The sequence below is a fragment of the Homalodisca vitripennis genome, chromosome 7 (genome assembly GCF_021130785.1).
Source record: "Homalodisca vitripennis isolate AUS2020 chromosome 7, UT_GWSS_2.1, whole genome shotgun sequence".
In the NCBI taxonomy this organism is placed as follows: domain Eukaryota; kingdom Metazoa; phylum Arthropoda; class Insecta; order Hemiptera; family Cicadellidae; genus Homalodisca; species Homalodisca vitripennis.
Window position 1 is genome coordinate 90025721 of NC_060213.1, and position 17488 is coordinate 90043208.

The following is a 17488-nucleotide window of genomic DNA, read 5'->3' on the forward strand; positions in this document are numbered from 1 at the left end:
CTAAACTTCAGTCCAAGTAAAAGTAGTGATAACACCTCAATAGTGAATTCATCTCGTAGAAAAGAGGAAGTGTATGGTAATGCTGAAGATACTAATATATAAATATTTTCAAAACTTCCTTATTTGGTTGAAAGACATATAAAAAGTATTAAAATTTATAATGGCTTAAATATTAGTGAATTGCTACAGTTTATGCAAAACTTATTAAAATTTAAGAATGCAACACTTTTATTGGATACAGAAGTTATATAGTTGTGCTTAGGTTTTCCGACTGGACCTTTACTTTCCAAAATAATGAAGTGTAAATAACACAAAAAAGAAATTCAGGAGTTACATAGTGAATTGTTACATTATTTTGTTTAAAGGAAAATTTAGAAAGGGAACTGGTAACTAGGCAACAAAAGTAAGGGGGACCCCTTTCCATGTATATAACTGAGGTTACGCAATACTAAAAAAATTTACAAAATATTTTAAATTGTAACTAAAGTGAAGAAGAACTAGTGGAAATTGTTAAGCTTGGAATAAATCTGGACGATATGGCTAGGTTAGTATTTATGAACAGTCCAAAACTTTTGAGGACCTTGATAGTTTATGTATACAAGCTCAAAATGTGGCATATGCAGATCACCAAAGAAGAAATATTTGTGTCAACAATTTTAATGTTTAGCGAAGATTTTTCAATAAAATCCAGGGCGTTAGGAAATGCTATAATTTTCATCGAGTAAGTCATATTGCAAATAATTTTATAGACCAAAAAATAATTTAATAAATTACGAACAAACAAACTTAATCGAGGGAGAGGTTTTAAAACTCCTCAGGATGCCACTTCTAAGTAACCAGTAAACTTGTAAATAGTAAATGCATGCAAAAAAGTAATACATTCAGTACTTTAAAAAGCGTATGTAAAAAGCGAAGTGATGTAAAATTTTTTATAGACAAAGCCACAGATGAAGGGAAACAGTTTATAAGACAAAGGTATAAGCTAAAAAGCAAGTTAAATAATGAAAGTAGTGAAAAATGGTTTAAATAAATGTTGTATATTACCTAGTATAGAAGTAGAATTTATTACAAATTTAAACAAAAATGTGCTTACTGACACAAGGAGTAGTGTTAAATTAAATACCAAGACCACAATAAATAAGTTGGTTAAAGAGAAACTTGTAAAAATGTGTATCCTTCTGACAGGAAATGTTTAACTGCTACAAATGATAAAATTAAGTTTGTTGGTAATTGCATTGTTAAAACAAATTTAAAAACTTTACTTGGTACGTTAAATTTAAAATAGGGAAATATTACTTTTAATATAAATAATAAAAGCATACTTTTTGAGAGATGTTGGATTTGTTATAGACTTATCTACGATTAATGTTATTTTAAATTTAATAAAAATTCAAATATTAGCGTTATTAATAACATTAATGTTATGAGTAACAATGTCAATGAAAATATCCAAATTGGCCGTTTCAAGGCTAGAAATGAAATTTGTGAGCTAGTCAATGCTTACCCTAATGCATTTACTACTGAAACAGGGAAGGCAATCGACTTTGAGTATGAAATAAAACTTAAAGAGAGAACCTGTAAAAATTAACCCCTATTAATTAAGCCTACAAAAAATGAACATTATGAAAGAAATCATAGGTGACTTACTAAGACAAAATATTATTAGACCCAGTTTCTTGAGCTACTCTAGTCCTACCTTTTTAGTTGTTCATGGTCATAAATTACTCAAAGCTCAAAAAAGTAAACTATCCTATTGGTGATTTATATCAAAGTTATCATTATTTGCAAGGAGCTTGTTATTTCACAGTTTTGGATCTATGTAATTCCTTTCATCAAATAAAAATTAAAGAAAACTACAAACACTTTACAGCTTTCTCTACTTTATTTTCGAGCTACGAGTGGAACAGAGTACCTATCGGCCTGCATTATGGTTCTGGCTTATAAGCTCATATCTTGATATAGTCCTTCATGGTATAAAATTTCAGTACTGTATAAATTTTGTGGATGACTTACTCGTATTTTCTAAAAGTTTAGAAGAGCACATTACTCATTTAAAAGATGTCATTACAAGATTAAGTGATCGCAATCCAACAGTAAATCCAGTAAATTAAAGTTTGCCTATAAGCTTTGAGCTTTTTAGTCCATACATTAAGTAATACCCAAATAAAAATATACCCTAAAAGAACAGTTTTAATTAGGGAATTCGAACCTCCAAATAATTTTAAACAAGTTAGTCGGTTTATAGGAATGGTATTGTATGTTTATAAACACATAAAAGATTATGATAAAATAGCTAGTCCATTTGATGAACTCAGAAAAATGAAAGTAAAATTTTGTTGGACAGATACTGCAATGACGATTTTGTGAAGCTAAAATCATGTCTAAGTAACCCACCAGTACCATGATAGCTGATGTTAGTAAACTATTGATACATATGTGTGACGCTGGCGAGATTGGTTTAGGAAGTATCTTACTTGTATAATTTAATGGAGATAGGTTATTAATAGCTTATTATTTAAAGAAATTCGTAGATGCAGAGAAATGTATGTCAGTATATGAGAAGAAACATTGTCTGTAATTTTATGCATGGGAAAATTACATTCTTACCTAGAAATTCAACCCTTTTTATTATAGTCTGACATCAGCGCACTTCCTTGGGTGTTAGGTCATTTCAGAAAGCTTGTTAGATTAGGTAGGTGGTAGGTGGGAAGAAATAATATTAAGCTTGCCATTTAGAGTACAGCATGTGAAATGAAGTAACAACAACGTGGCTGATTGTTTATCAATAATGCATGAAATTGTTGTAGACGAAGCCAACACTAAGAATAAAAGTACGAGTAGTACAGTTAGTAATAATAAGAAAAAAAATATAAGAAACATAGATGTGTAAATAAAAAGGTAATAAACGATGTCAAAATTTATGTTAATGAGTTAAATGTTATAAAGGTTTTCCTATTAGCGTTCACTAAATTACAATTAACAACAATTATTGAAAAATAATCTGGTTATAATTATTTGCCATGGAGTATCTCTACCAGAGGATGCAGTACTTAACTAATAAATATATTGTAATAGTCCAACCATGTTAAAATGTTACAAGTGTATTATTAATTAAACATAAAAAATATATATTGACGTACCGGAGATAAACTGCATATTAAACTTGGATTTTAACTACATACACACACGTAATTAAATCTGTACATAGTTCTCAGTTAGGTCAAAAAATTTTGTTAATACGTACATGATAATAAATGAAACACAATAAATAATGTTATTGCTTATAAACCCTGTTATACAAATAAATTTGTTCGGCGTGTTATACGTTTCAATAACTTACTGCACGCTGACGACGAATATGAATCATAATGATATATATATATATATATATATATATATATATATATATATATATATATGTAGAAAAAGGCCAACATATTAATATTAATTAACTATATTTCGCTTTTCGCGTCTTCAGGTCAAAACAACATAACAAAACACATAAAATAATTAAAAACATACATGTACACAGATAAATAAATGAATAAGCATAATATTCTTGAAATGATAAACATATGTTCAAACTGTGGGTGTAAAGATGTGATGAGTGTTCAGATGATTTAAATTTATCGAAGATTTAATCCATAGGGAAATTTAGATTTTGTGACAATTTGACATGCTTGTTCTAAATTTCTTAATTTTGATGTATTTGAATTATTTTTTATTGATCGTATTGGTTTTACTGTATATAAATTTTCAAAAGATTCTTTGTGTATTTTACTATGAATGACTAATGGTTTTGATTCATCATTATGCTTAAAATCATAACGGTGACCTGTCATTCTTATTCTTAAATTATTTGTTGTAGAGCCAATGTAGTCTTTAGGACATTTGTTTTACACTGAATTTGGTATACTACATTTTTTGTATCACATGTCAAATTTCAAATAATTTTGTATACTTTTTTAGTTGAACTACTTTCGAATTTTGATGACTCTTGTATTTGATTGCACACCATGCATCTTGATTTATTACATGGATGTGCTCCTTTAAATTTATTTTCATTTTCCACATCAGAATCAGCTGGTAATTTTGGTTTCGATATAATGTCCTTTAAGATAGGAGGTCTTTTAAAAACAATACGTGGAATACATTTTAGAAATGAGTCTGTCAGTGGAGAATTTTGAAGAATTTTGTAAGCTACCTTAAAAATGTTATTAATTTTGTAAAGACCAGGATGATATTGTGTTATTAATTTAGGCTCATCATAATATTTCTTTTTGACATAATTGTTATTAAGGTTACTTTCATTGAGCTGTAGCTTCTCATTCAATAGCTTCTCAGGATATCCTCGTTTTAAAAAAGCATCATATATGTTACTAAAATAATTTTTAAGATCTTCACTCTCACTGCATAATTTAGTTGCTCGTGTAGCCAAGCTTTTGGGAATTGATCTTTTTACATATACAGGGTGACAACTGTTGTAGTGTAGATATTGAAAAGTGTTGGTAGGTTTTACATTAATTTTGTGTTTCAAGTAACCTTTCTTGATGTAAACGTCAATATCCAGAAATGTAACTGACTCTGTTGAAATTTTCCAAGTAAATTTTAAATTGTTATCGAAGGAGTTCAATTCGTTTAAGAAATCTAAAAGTTTTTCATTACTCTCTGTCCATAACATAAAAATGTCATCTATGTATCTAGTCCAGAATAAAGGTTTAAATGTTTGAGAATGTAGAAACTCTTGTTCAAATTTTGCCATAAAAAGATTTGCGTATGATGGGGCCATTCGGGTACCCATGGCTGTTCCTTTCTTTTGTAAATAAAATTTGTTTTGAAATCGAAAACAATTGGAAGATATTATAAAATTTATGAGAGTAATGATGAAGTTAGTGCTTGGTTTTGAATTTCCAGGTCTTTTATTTAGAAAGTGTTTCACAGCTTCTATACCTTTATTGTGGTCAATATTAGTATATAAGGAAGTTACATCAATCGTAACTAACGTCACATTTGTTGCAATAGGTTGGGGTATTTCTTTTAATCTTTCAATAAAATGATCAGTGTTTTTCAAGTAGGATGGTAAATTTTTGACAAACTCCTGTAAGGTGTACATCTACAAACCCTGATATTCTTTCTGTGGGAGATGATATTGAGGCGACTATGGGACGGCCAGGTGGTGATATCTTTGTTTTGTGTACTTTCGGTAACAGGTAGAAAACGGGTGTTTGAGGATTTGTGTTTATTAAAATATCAATTAGCTCTTTTGGCAATCCCTCTTTAATATAATTTTCTTTCAAATATTTCGTTATTTCTTTATTAAAGTGGTTTGTCATATCAGATTTTAATAACTGATAAGTGTCTTCATGTTCTAATTGACGGTTGGCTTCTCTAATATAGTCTGAAATGTTCATGATTACTGTTACATCACCTTTGTCAGCAGGCAAAATTACAATATTTTTGTTATTTTTCAGTGAAGAAATGGCTTTAGATTCTTCCTTAGAGAGATTTGATGACGTTGGCAAATCATCAGAAAAATTTGGGTTAGCAATGTTAGATAAAATAACGTTCAAAAATTGTTCGATAGGGTGGTCTGGACTTAATGGTGGTGGTTCCCAACTTGATGTATCTTTAAATTGTTCAGTGAACGTTTTCATTTCAACAGTCATGCAATGTAAATTGGTAATATTTTTTGTGTTCATTTGAGAGTCATTGGTGTTATCAAAAAAATATTTTAATCTCACATTTCGGGCAAATTGAATAGTATCCATCACTAATTGAATGTGGTCAAAAATTGGAGTTGGAGCAAAGTTAAGTCCCTTAGACAACAGAGAAATTTCATTTAGTTGCAGATTATAATCTGATAAGTTAATTAAATTCATCTCGTCACATTGCATTGAAAATTGTGTAAGGTTATTGTTTTGTCGAGATGGGGAAGTTTGCGATGAGAATGGGGTGGGAGATGAAGACGGAGGTGGTGGTGGAGGTAATCTGAAGCTATTCAATAGAGACGAGTCTATGGATATGGTTTTGGTGTTTGCAGTGGGCTGTAATTCACATGTTACTGAGGATTGCAAGGGTAAAGGAGTTTCTTCTTGTTGTTGCGTATGCAATATATTTTGTGTCACTACTGAGTAATTTTGGAACTGTGGTATAAATTCTCTCGAACATAGAATATTATTCATATAATCAGAGTGTTGTATGTACACATTTTGGGCAATGTTAAAACCATATGTTTGATAATAAAGATTGGTAAACTTTCGCTGATGAATTTTTGCATTTTGTAGAAATTAAATTCATGGCATGTTGTCTAATTTCATCAATAAATGGTAGCGTGCATGGAAAGCTATAATACAAAAACTGTTGAAATCTGTATGCTTGATGATAGTGGAATGACAGTTGTCTTCTGTACAGATCATAAACTGTATTTCTAAGAATTGTGCTAGTGTTAACTGCTAAACTGTTAATATTTTGGTGCATAAAAACTGGTAAACCAGATATAGGAAATTTCACAGTAAGACCTTTTGGTAAAAGCCCAAATTGTATGCAAGCCGAAAGAAATATAACGTGACAATAACATTTTACTGATTTAACCATGTGAAATTCAAAGTAGCTTTTGAGTTCATTCCTGTTATTCATTAGTGTATTTATGTTGGAATAAGTAAAAAGAAAAGTATATAACAAAAATCGGAAAGGGCCAAACGTCAAGAGACTTACTTGGATAATCAATTGAATGTCATTCGACTAATACATGTAGAAAAAGGCCAACATATTAATATTAATTAACTATATTTCGCTTTTCGCGTCTTCAGGTCAAAACAACATAACAAAACACATAAAATAATTAAAAACATACATGTACACAGATAAATAAATGAATAAGCATAATATTCTTGAAATGATAAACATATGTTCAAACTGTGGGTGTAAAGATGTGATGAGTGTTCAGATGATTTAAATTTATCGAAGATTTAATCCATAGGGAAATAATATATATATATATCCTATGAAGGTTAGCAATAACTACCACTGTGTCTGTTAACGTTACCGTTTACTATGAAAGTGGCTTCATCAGAGAAAGGAATGTTTGTTTAAATTAAATAATGTTTTAACTGTATGTTAATTTTCCGCATGTTTTCACAAAATTCTACTCGAAGATCAAAACCGTCCTCACTTAGCTCTTCAACTAAACGAAATTTGTACGGTTTACAATGACTGTCATTAAAACTTTACACACTGATTTTCTAGATATATTTTATAAACAATTCTTGTAGAATCATTAGTTTTACCAAATATTTATTCGAAAAGTTAAATAAATATCAAATCAAAATTATTCATGTTCAGCGTAAAATATGTCTAATATTAAAACACATACAAACTACACAAATAACAAAACACTCACAACACATAAAACTACAATTTATTAAACGTGCTTTAAGAATTCATGCAACTGATGGTGAAAACTTCCAGTCCACGTAGATTCTGAACCATTAGAGATATTGAAAAACTCTCAATTTCTAAAATGTTTTCTTTTTCAAATTATAATCTAAAAAAAACATAAAATACAGGGTGTTCCATAAAAGATTTTAAAATTGGCCAACATATTGGAAAGAGGCGGGAATCTAAAAATCTAAAGTGTATTCCTGAGTGAAACTTAAAATTGACCAATTTCCAAATTTAAAGTGTGGTGCTAAGTCGTTTTATATATATATATATATATATATATATATATATATATATATATAACGTATACCATCAAGGGGATTTAAAGCTGGAGCTGGGGTTTTAAGGAGTGTTTCAAAGCTTTAAAGCTTTAAAAGCCTTTCAAGGTTTCGGATATAATGCGCTTTGTCTCGGGTCAGTCTCTCGTCCTCTATCCGACGTCATTTCATTTTATATCCTACCACCAAACACAATGGAACAAAAAATCTGTGACACGTGTTACAAACGCCTGACGTTTCCTCCCAGCTGACTTCTCTGCCACTTTTACAATTTACTCATAACAGTAATCAAAGAAGAACTTTTCAAACTGCATTTCAATATTTATAGACTGCCTAAACACTATAAACACCAAATAAAATTTTATTTAAATCCTAAAATCACGAAGCGAATGTAATATAAATATTATCGTTTTAATAAATTGAATGTATCTTTTTCTGTTACCAACACATTGTTGAATGATAAACAAAGCATAACTTACAAGATTGCGTACGCTGCAATCTATAACTATATTTCATTTGCATTATTGCGAAATAAATACTATCAACAAAACTAAAACAGCACAGAGATCTTCTGGTAGAGACTGGATGGTCAAATGATTATATATAAACTTTCCTGGCCGGTTAAATTGTACTGAATTGTGTATTATAAATGTATGCTATAATTTACTTTCAGATTATTCTATTTTATTTTACTTATTTATACAGAAATATATTGAGTATTACATTATGCTACCGTTATATATACCTAAACTATATTCTTTAAAACTACGTGTTATTTCTATTATGTGTAATTTATAACTTTGCACTATTTCTCGAGAAATACACTTTGAGTTTAATTTTATATGTTATTAAACATATATGAGCACTACTGGTAGGAATTAACTATATTGTCGACGCTTATGTTGAATTTTACATTTTTAAGATTGTCTAATAGGTCTTTCGAAAGCTGTGCATATGTATACTTTCTTGATCTTGGCAACAAAGAAAACACTGTTATGGTGCATAAAATACCTTAAACCGCAAGCCAATTACAATGATCGGAGTTGTAAACTTTTTAATAATTGACTTTTTAATGCTATTTATGTGTATTTATTTTTTATTGTGACAAAAATGGAAAAAATTACATACACCAGAAGAATATTACAGGAACTGAAAGATCGAATGTTTTATATTTTATTAATTATAGCAACTAGGCAAATTCTACTTTACGGTTTAAAATAATTCAATTGAATAATTAATTCAAACAAGAAGGGCTTCTTAAGAGCCAGTTGCAACATTGGTTACGTTTTTAACAAGTTACAACCAGTGTTTTTAAAATTTTTAAAACTATAAGATACGAATTTCAGAATATATGTTAGGGGTATTTTAGAATTCGCAAAATTAAACTAAGTGAAGTATTAATATTAATCAAGCTTTGTTAAATATTAATTAATAATTTTTGATTATTGGGTTCCAAACCAATAATATGAGTGGGTGGACAACCCAATATGTTTGAGGAGATGTAATGTTGGATTGATTACAATGAACGTAAAAAGTGCAGCTGATTTTGTTTACTTTGCAGTGAAAAATTAAAACAGACCCTACGTCTTAATATATGGAAAACTCTAAGTGAGCTTTCAGATATAGGTGAACGAACCATATACTACAATTTTGTATATAGTTATTTATTATTGACACCGCCAATCCTCCGTTTCATTAAATAACAAGTGAAAATGTTTTTAATGTAATACTTATAACCATAAAATCACTCAAAAGTGTTTTTGCCCATTATAAGTACCTTGTCAACAGTTTTTAAAGTTTGACTCAAGTTTTAGGTTTGGTTTGTGATACTGATTACAATTTATATTCGTTCCAGAGCCTATTACACTATCAACATTCAGAAATTATTCAGTTATATAGTTTGAAAAATGTATTATGTGCAATATATATAAGATATTTATTTACCCAATGTTTTAGCATAATATTTTCATGAATACATTTTAAAATATTTACATCAAATTATTAAATATTTATGGAATACTTAGATGTACTCAATTTATTGCAAATTATGCCAAAGGAAGATTACGCTAACTTAATGAAATTTGTATTTTCGTTAGTATTTTTGTTCTGTTCATGCAATAAGTAGTTTTCATCTATATATATATTGTTTTCTCCTGAACTGAACTAACGATAGGTTCTTAATTTTAGTCAAATGACGGGGGACAATCAGAAACTTCTGTCAAATTTGACTGTGATTGGTGGGGACCATTTCTACATTTTTGCCGCAATTTTTCCTTTATACGGAACGAAGATGATATTATTTACTTTGGTTAGCCGATTTCAAAAATAAATAATTTAAAATAACTACAAATCAATCTTACTTTCTGCATTCAAGATAGTGTCCATACTGTTATTTCGCTAATCTTTGCCGAGATTATCCGTATCACTTACAGGACTTAAATAGAATAGAATAGAATAACTTTATTTCTCATAAATATGCACACATTACCACATATTCAAGACAAATATACAACAAATATAACTGCAAAGCATATACATTCCAAAATAATCTTCTGCATAGCAAGCGATTACAGAGCATATCAATACTGCCTGACCTTGACACATTAACATTCATGCCACACATACATGCATACATATACAGTACTGAGAAACAAAGTACTGCCCTCCAAGGCAAAGCCTTTTTTGAGGCATTTACATAATGCATAGAAATAAAAGAAACTACCAGTGATAGAACAACAATCATCCATTTCCAAATATTATAACATAATCCTAAAACTCTCTTTTCAAACAAAATTCATTCAGTTTCATACTTGCAAGATAAACAGATACATCACACATATACTAATTATATAAAAAAATTGTAAATTCTAATCTTCATTATGTCTACATGTATTTTAAACAAATGCTATCCATTGTACTATTTCCTACACCCACACATACATTTCCCTATCAACCAACCATACAAAATTTCATACTTAACTCATAATACAAATTTGTAAACAAAATTAAAACTTTTTTTTAATTTAAGGGAACTTAAGAACGTACTTGTATTCAAAAGTAGTACTAAAATATACCACTCTTCGTCTATCTGAGATGTTATTTGTGTACCATGTAAATATTTATAATAATGCATATTTATTACGTCTCCTCTTATTATTTTTTTAGTAAGTTTTTAACCTTTGTAAATAACTCAAGGTGGCATAAAAATGGGGTCTATTTCCTATATTTACTAAAAAATTTACTCTATCCTATATAAAATTTAAAGGATAAATACATTTAAAACATCCAGGAATCAACAAAAAATCATATTAGTACGATACTTTTTTATACTAAAAACAATTCTCCATGAGTTGTAAATCGATCGTCCGCCATGCTAGTCTTTGCAGAGGTTGTAATGGGAGGTTATGGAAATAATTATGGTTATTGGAGGTTAATGGGTTAAATTATAGAAAGAACGTTTTTTTCTTATACAATATTTTCAATAGTTAAACAAACTTAAAACTAATCATTATGCACATAGATGAATGACATATCCTCACAATATATACTCACAAGTAATATTTTTATGTATGTGTTCATTTTAAGTATAAAAATGTAAGGTCATACATGAAAATATACAAAAGTTTTGTCTGAAATTGTGCTTTGATTCGTAGAGGGTAACGTAATATGTTATATCTAAAATTTTTACTGAAATGGGTAGAACGAAATTATTAAACCCTCATTAGTTTCTTTCTATTGAATTATTTATTAAAAAGATATTAATAAATTTTATAAACCCATATTTTATGTGTTTGCACAATATTTTTTCATATATTTTTATTAGATCGTTATTCAAAAATTTTACATAATATATATTTGATATATAATGTTATTACTGTTGAATATGAATGCTTATTTATAAACGGCAATATATAGATAGCCTTAGGTGGGTTAAAACACTAGATAGGTCATCGAAAATAAAACATGCATCTTCTTTAAAAGGGTTATAGATAAAGAGCTGAAAAAATCTAATCCAGTGTTTATTTTATATGTGCGTGTAAAACGTAGTAAAATTTTTATAATACAACAAAAAATACATCTTATTTGTGTGTTGTAAACAATTTTAAAATTTCATGTGTCTGATTATGAAACAAGACGATCACAGTGAATGAGGCTTAGAGAGAACGTAAATTATGAAATAAGTTAACAGAGCACTTGAGGTCACGTGCAATTAAAATCGTTTCAATATATTTAAACCATAAGTTACCGAACAGACGGACAGACGGAGTAATGAACAAACCAATAAATAAATTATTTAGAAATTACCTTTGGAGTCACTAATAATATTACTAGATTATCATATTACTATGTTACTTTCCAGTGTAAATAAATTTGTTTATACGTGTTACTAACCTTATACACAGTAAACCAAGATTGCTTGATTTGATTTTAATACTTATAGCACTAATAATTGAATAAATGTTCAAAATTATCTAAAACGATTTTTAAGACCTATATATTGTTTAATGAGCAATTTCGGTTACAATAGGTATTATTTGGACTATATAATAAACATATTGTTATTCATTAGGAAAGCAAATAGTTTTCGGTATAGATGTTGCTTTTAAATAAGTTACTTTATTACCTTTTACAATAAATTTGGCGAAGTCTTCTATATTAGTTATAAAACTAATTGTTAATTATACAGTTAAAGTAAGTGTTCGACAAATATTTGTTCTTTAAAACATCGGCTGATCTGAAATTTAAACAACGAAGACTAATTAATTGGATTATTAGAAGGCGGGGTATATAAATAGTTACTAATCAAGCTAAGAAACTGCAGACGTGTTTTGTTACATGATTGATTTTAATAAGTTACTATTACTACTGAATGGTTCTTTAAAAGTGATTTTATTGATGAGTTATTAATAATTTCCTAAATTATATACCAAAGTTTGCATAAGCCATTTTGCCGTTAAAGACACAATCAATTGAGTAAACCCTTCTTACATTAAAATTATAGGAGATGTCTTTGGAACTTTATAAATGCTACATATAAAGTAGTAATGTACGGAAAATGAGTTTATACTTTAGGTTCTATACTGCTCATTGATTACGTGTTATCCAAAACAAAACGAACACTGGAAACAATTTTGTTTTTTTTAATGGATCTAGTAACTTATACTTTAAGTACAATAAAATTCTTTTGTATGAACTAATTTAACCAAAATAGTTAACGTTAAGAGTTAAAATGTTAATAGTTAAGAACTGAAATTGGGGCCAATCTTTAAAATCTTTTTTCTTATTTTTTTATAACATTTGCAGTTTAAAACACTAGCGCTAATTTACAGAATCTTAGAAATAAAGTAAAAAAAATCTTGACATAAACAAAATCTACAGCCAATGAATATTTACTTAAGATTTGATATTCCAAAATGCTATTAATAGCAGATCGTGTTGTTTAACTGATGATCGAATACACAGTAGTTTCTGGTAGTGTAGAGTAAGAAATGAACTAAGTATATCAACGAGTAATACTTCGGAAAAATTTAAATAGCACCAAAGAAAAATTTTGGAGTTAAAACTATATTGAACTAATTATAATTCATTATTTTTGATAGGGAATAGAATGATATTTTAATAAACTACAGCTTATACTATCTACTATTACTCCTAAAATACACATACTTATCGATAACCTGAACTAATAAAATAACTAGTAGAAAATTAATATAGTTTCAATAAAATGTGATCTTTTTTCATTATGAAACTAATATTAATGTAATTTTAGTTACATTATGGGATGAATTTATTTAATAATTTTTGTCACTACATAACCATATTACCGGGAATGACTATTATACAATATTGTTAATAAACGTTTAGCTTATCCGATTGCAATTGGTAGAAGTGCATACCAGATTAAAACGTGTCATCGCGAATTACATTCCTTATATAAATTTTTATTTTTATTGTAAAATGTTTGTTATACGAAATATAACTCGAGATCAGCCCGCATTTACCTTCGATACAAAAACGTTGTCATAAATGTGTCACATGGTAGGTGAAGTTTAGACTTATAACTTTGCATAATTTTTTTGAGAAGCCAGTTACAAGTCAAGTGTTTTGTAGTACTCTTACCTAATAGAATTATTGCATTGTGTATTATGAAAACAGTTATTACAATTGATATAAATATCTACGAGTAATTATATTATATGTGATATAATAATAGCTATGAAATTTTAGGTTTTGCTAGTGAACTATATATGCCCAGTCCGGAAATGATCTAAGTCCGGATCCAGATCTCTTTCTTAGGGAGAACTCATCATTTGTTAAATAAAGGAAAACCCCTGAAAAGCTTAAACAACGCACCCAATTTTCTGTTATATTTCTATGATAATTTCTTCAGTGAATACATAATTTATATTTCGGGTAAATACAATTTGGGAGAATAGTTTGTTGAAAAATATCTTTATGTCATTGGTATCGTACTTTCTTTACTTCTGGCGCTGCAAACATTCCATGCACAATAACAAGTAATATAATTTCTGGTACCTTACATGTTCTTGTTACTCACAATAATTTTCAATCAAATAACATTCTTCGTTTAAATATAAAAAAACCAACATATCGGTAGCATAATTTTCAGTGAACTGTTTGTGAGGGAATACTTTCGTGCAGTGATTTATTATGTGATTAGGAGTAGTAAGGAAAGCTGTTAGTCAAGAGCTTTTGGTAGGATAGTGGAGTCTCGTTTTTCTGACACAAGCTGTCCGTGGAGGAAGATCAATACTCCGCTTTAATGATATGCAATTGTAAGTTTTAACTGTTTGAATGCAGTATCGTCAGTATAATTTACTCGTACTGCTAGATTCCTAACAGAATTGTAAAATTAATGTTCCTTTAAAAGGGGAGCGGTGCACTTTTTTAGCGCAATGCTATTTATATGGGACATTCAGCATGTAGTTAGGTACCATTATCTTAAAAACTATTCAACATATTGTCCTGAGATTTTTACCATCTATTATATAGTATATAACACACAAACTGTACTAGTTTTAGAAGAATGTAGTAATAAATAAAATAATCGTATCACTTTTAAAAAACTGTAAAAATAAAAAATAATTTTTTAGGTAATTTTATTTTTATTACTCTTTTAATTTTAAGTATATTAAAACAATTCTAATACATATTGTTCATACTAATGTAATCAACAACCAGAAAAAAAATCATGGATTTTGGATCAGTATTTCAGGAGAAAATGATACCAACGTGTTTAAAAACAAGGTTTTCGGAAATCAGTGATTAAAGATAAATGTTACCCTTAAAACTCTCCTGGTGAGTAGTTTTCATTATGCTTATCTTCTGCTTGCCTCTTAAGCAGTCTTCTTTTTACCCTGCTTTCTTTGGTTTGCTCCTCTGCTTCTTTTTCTGCTTTTATAATTCTAATTTTATCAATGGTTTGTAAACCTTCAATCATGAATTTGCCAGGTTTTAGTTGTACCCTTTGAAGTTTGTTAGTTTTAGCCACTGCACCTTCATTAAAACATAAGGCAGCATCTGTCACACCAAGCTTTAAAGTTTGTAGGCCCACAAACTAAGTTTTAGGAATTCTTTTCCAAATGCATGCATTAAAGCTTTCATTTGGGTTTTGAGTTTGTCCGTGAAGGCACCGATCCAAAAGTTCTGCCTGAGTCAAATCTTTATATATGGGTTTTATTGCTAAAAGAACAGGCTCAGGCAAAGAATTTTTATGTCTATATGTGTGTAGATTATTGCTTAGAACACATTTATTGTAATCACACACCAAGTATTAGGGTCTTTAGGGCAAAGGGTATGCTGTGGGTTTTCATCGGTAGATAAGCGGTGGAAGTAGGTAGCCCATATAGCTTTTTTCATGTCTGCTGTACTACCTAAATTATTCCAAATAGCTAATCCATAGTACCTCTGAAGCTTATCTATATGTCCATCAGTTAATATTCCCTTACCACCAAGGGCCTTTCCTTCGCTAAGCTTATTTCCTTTCATTTTTATGCGTAGCTTCCGTAGCCTACAACCTAACCTTTTGTACATGGCCTACACATTCAAGTTTTACATTTTTACCTCAGGGCCATAAGGTTCACTTTTAAATGCAGCCATGAAACCCTTGGAGTCCCCATCTCCAAGGTATTTAGTATACCTAACTCTTAACTTTGTCTCAGACCTTGCACAAATAATTTTAGCACCTTCAACCTCCATGCCTCCACTGGATCCTACATAGTTGCAGTTACATTTAGGGCTATGTGATGCTTTTTTTTCAGGGTTGCATTTTATACTCTTGTGTGTACAAGCTGTGCAAAACTTTGAGAAACACTCAAAATCTAGAATTTTTCCAGTATCAAAAGAAGTAACACTTAAAACGCCGTTTAGAGAGGTATGGCCGCGTTTTTGCCAGGACCCTTCGAAGGCTGCTGCGATATCCTTGCTACCATCGTTTTCCTCAATAGCTTGTATTGCTGCATTTCTCAATGAACCTTCAAATACTTCCGTGGCAGCTGACAAGAGCTTTATATTATATTTATAAAACCTTACATTAGGGGGAGCTAAGTTCATCACAGCGGAAAACATTCTTGCTGCTGATTGGCCTTTACCGATAGATCTCAAAGCATAGGCATATCTTATATTTATGTCATAACAGTTTCTTATAATATCTGAGTTCATGCCTGCTTTTCTTTCATCACAATTGGAACATTGAATCAAGATTTTATGAGCTAACCCATTAGAAAATGTACTGTTAAGATTTATCGAAACAGTTCCTTCTTTGTTACAATGTTTACATTTGGTAAAACTATTTACAAGGTTAGATAGTAAGTCTAAGTTGAAAATTATATTTACATCACTATTTACAAAATTTAGATCCTTAGGAAGCTGATTACTGCTCAGTTTCTTCGAACTAGATGATTTCTTAGGCATAGGCCTACTCTCATTTGTAGTTGTGGAAGAATTATGCCTAGGCTTAGCAGACTCACCAATTGAAGAGTATCTGTTCCCTTTGAATTTATTGGCTGTATTAAACTTCCTAATTCTAGGCATTGTAAGTTGTAAGATCACCAAAGTTCAAACAAAAAACACAACAGTAAGTAAAACAGCAAACTATTTACACAAATCTGTATCACTTTATGAAAATTGGAAAGAAAACAACAATCATAACATAACCTAGCAACAGCTGCTAATGTATAAACAACACTACTGTCTGCTTAAAAAACAAAGGGGTCAGTCATAATAACTTGGAATTTACCATAGACTATATAAAGTATAAAAATTAAAAACCTAACTGAGCAGTGTGCTCGTTTTGTGCATCAAGTGATACCTTAACAGATGCAAGCATTTACAAAACGTATTTTTTCTTATAGATAACATTAAGACATACATATAAAAGTATATATATACTTAATCAGCATAAAACGGAGATTCTTTTTGTGCAATAAAAAAAATTTGTTTTTTTAGCTCAAAAAGTGCATCACTCTCCTTAATATCCATTCGTACAAGGACGTTTTATTCATTAGTGAAACAAGGCAAAATCAAGTATAGCACAAAAATCCTTATAGCTTAGTAAATTAAAATGACGTTAAATAAAAAAAGTAAACATACTGTAGCCATAAGTGCTCATACGTTTTGCAAAGCCAACAAGATTTTGTGGAAAGCAGCATTCTAGTATATGCTACTAATTAAATAAATATTTTATTTTCAAGATTGATATTGTGCAGTATTTATTTAATAAATTATTACAGTATAGTTGATAATAGTTA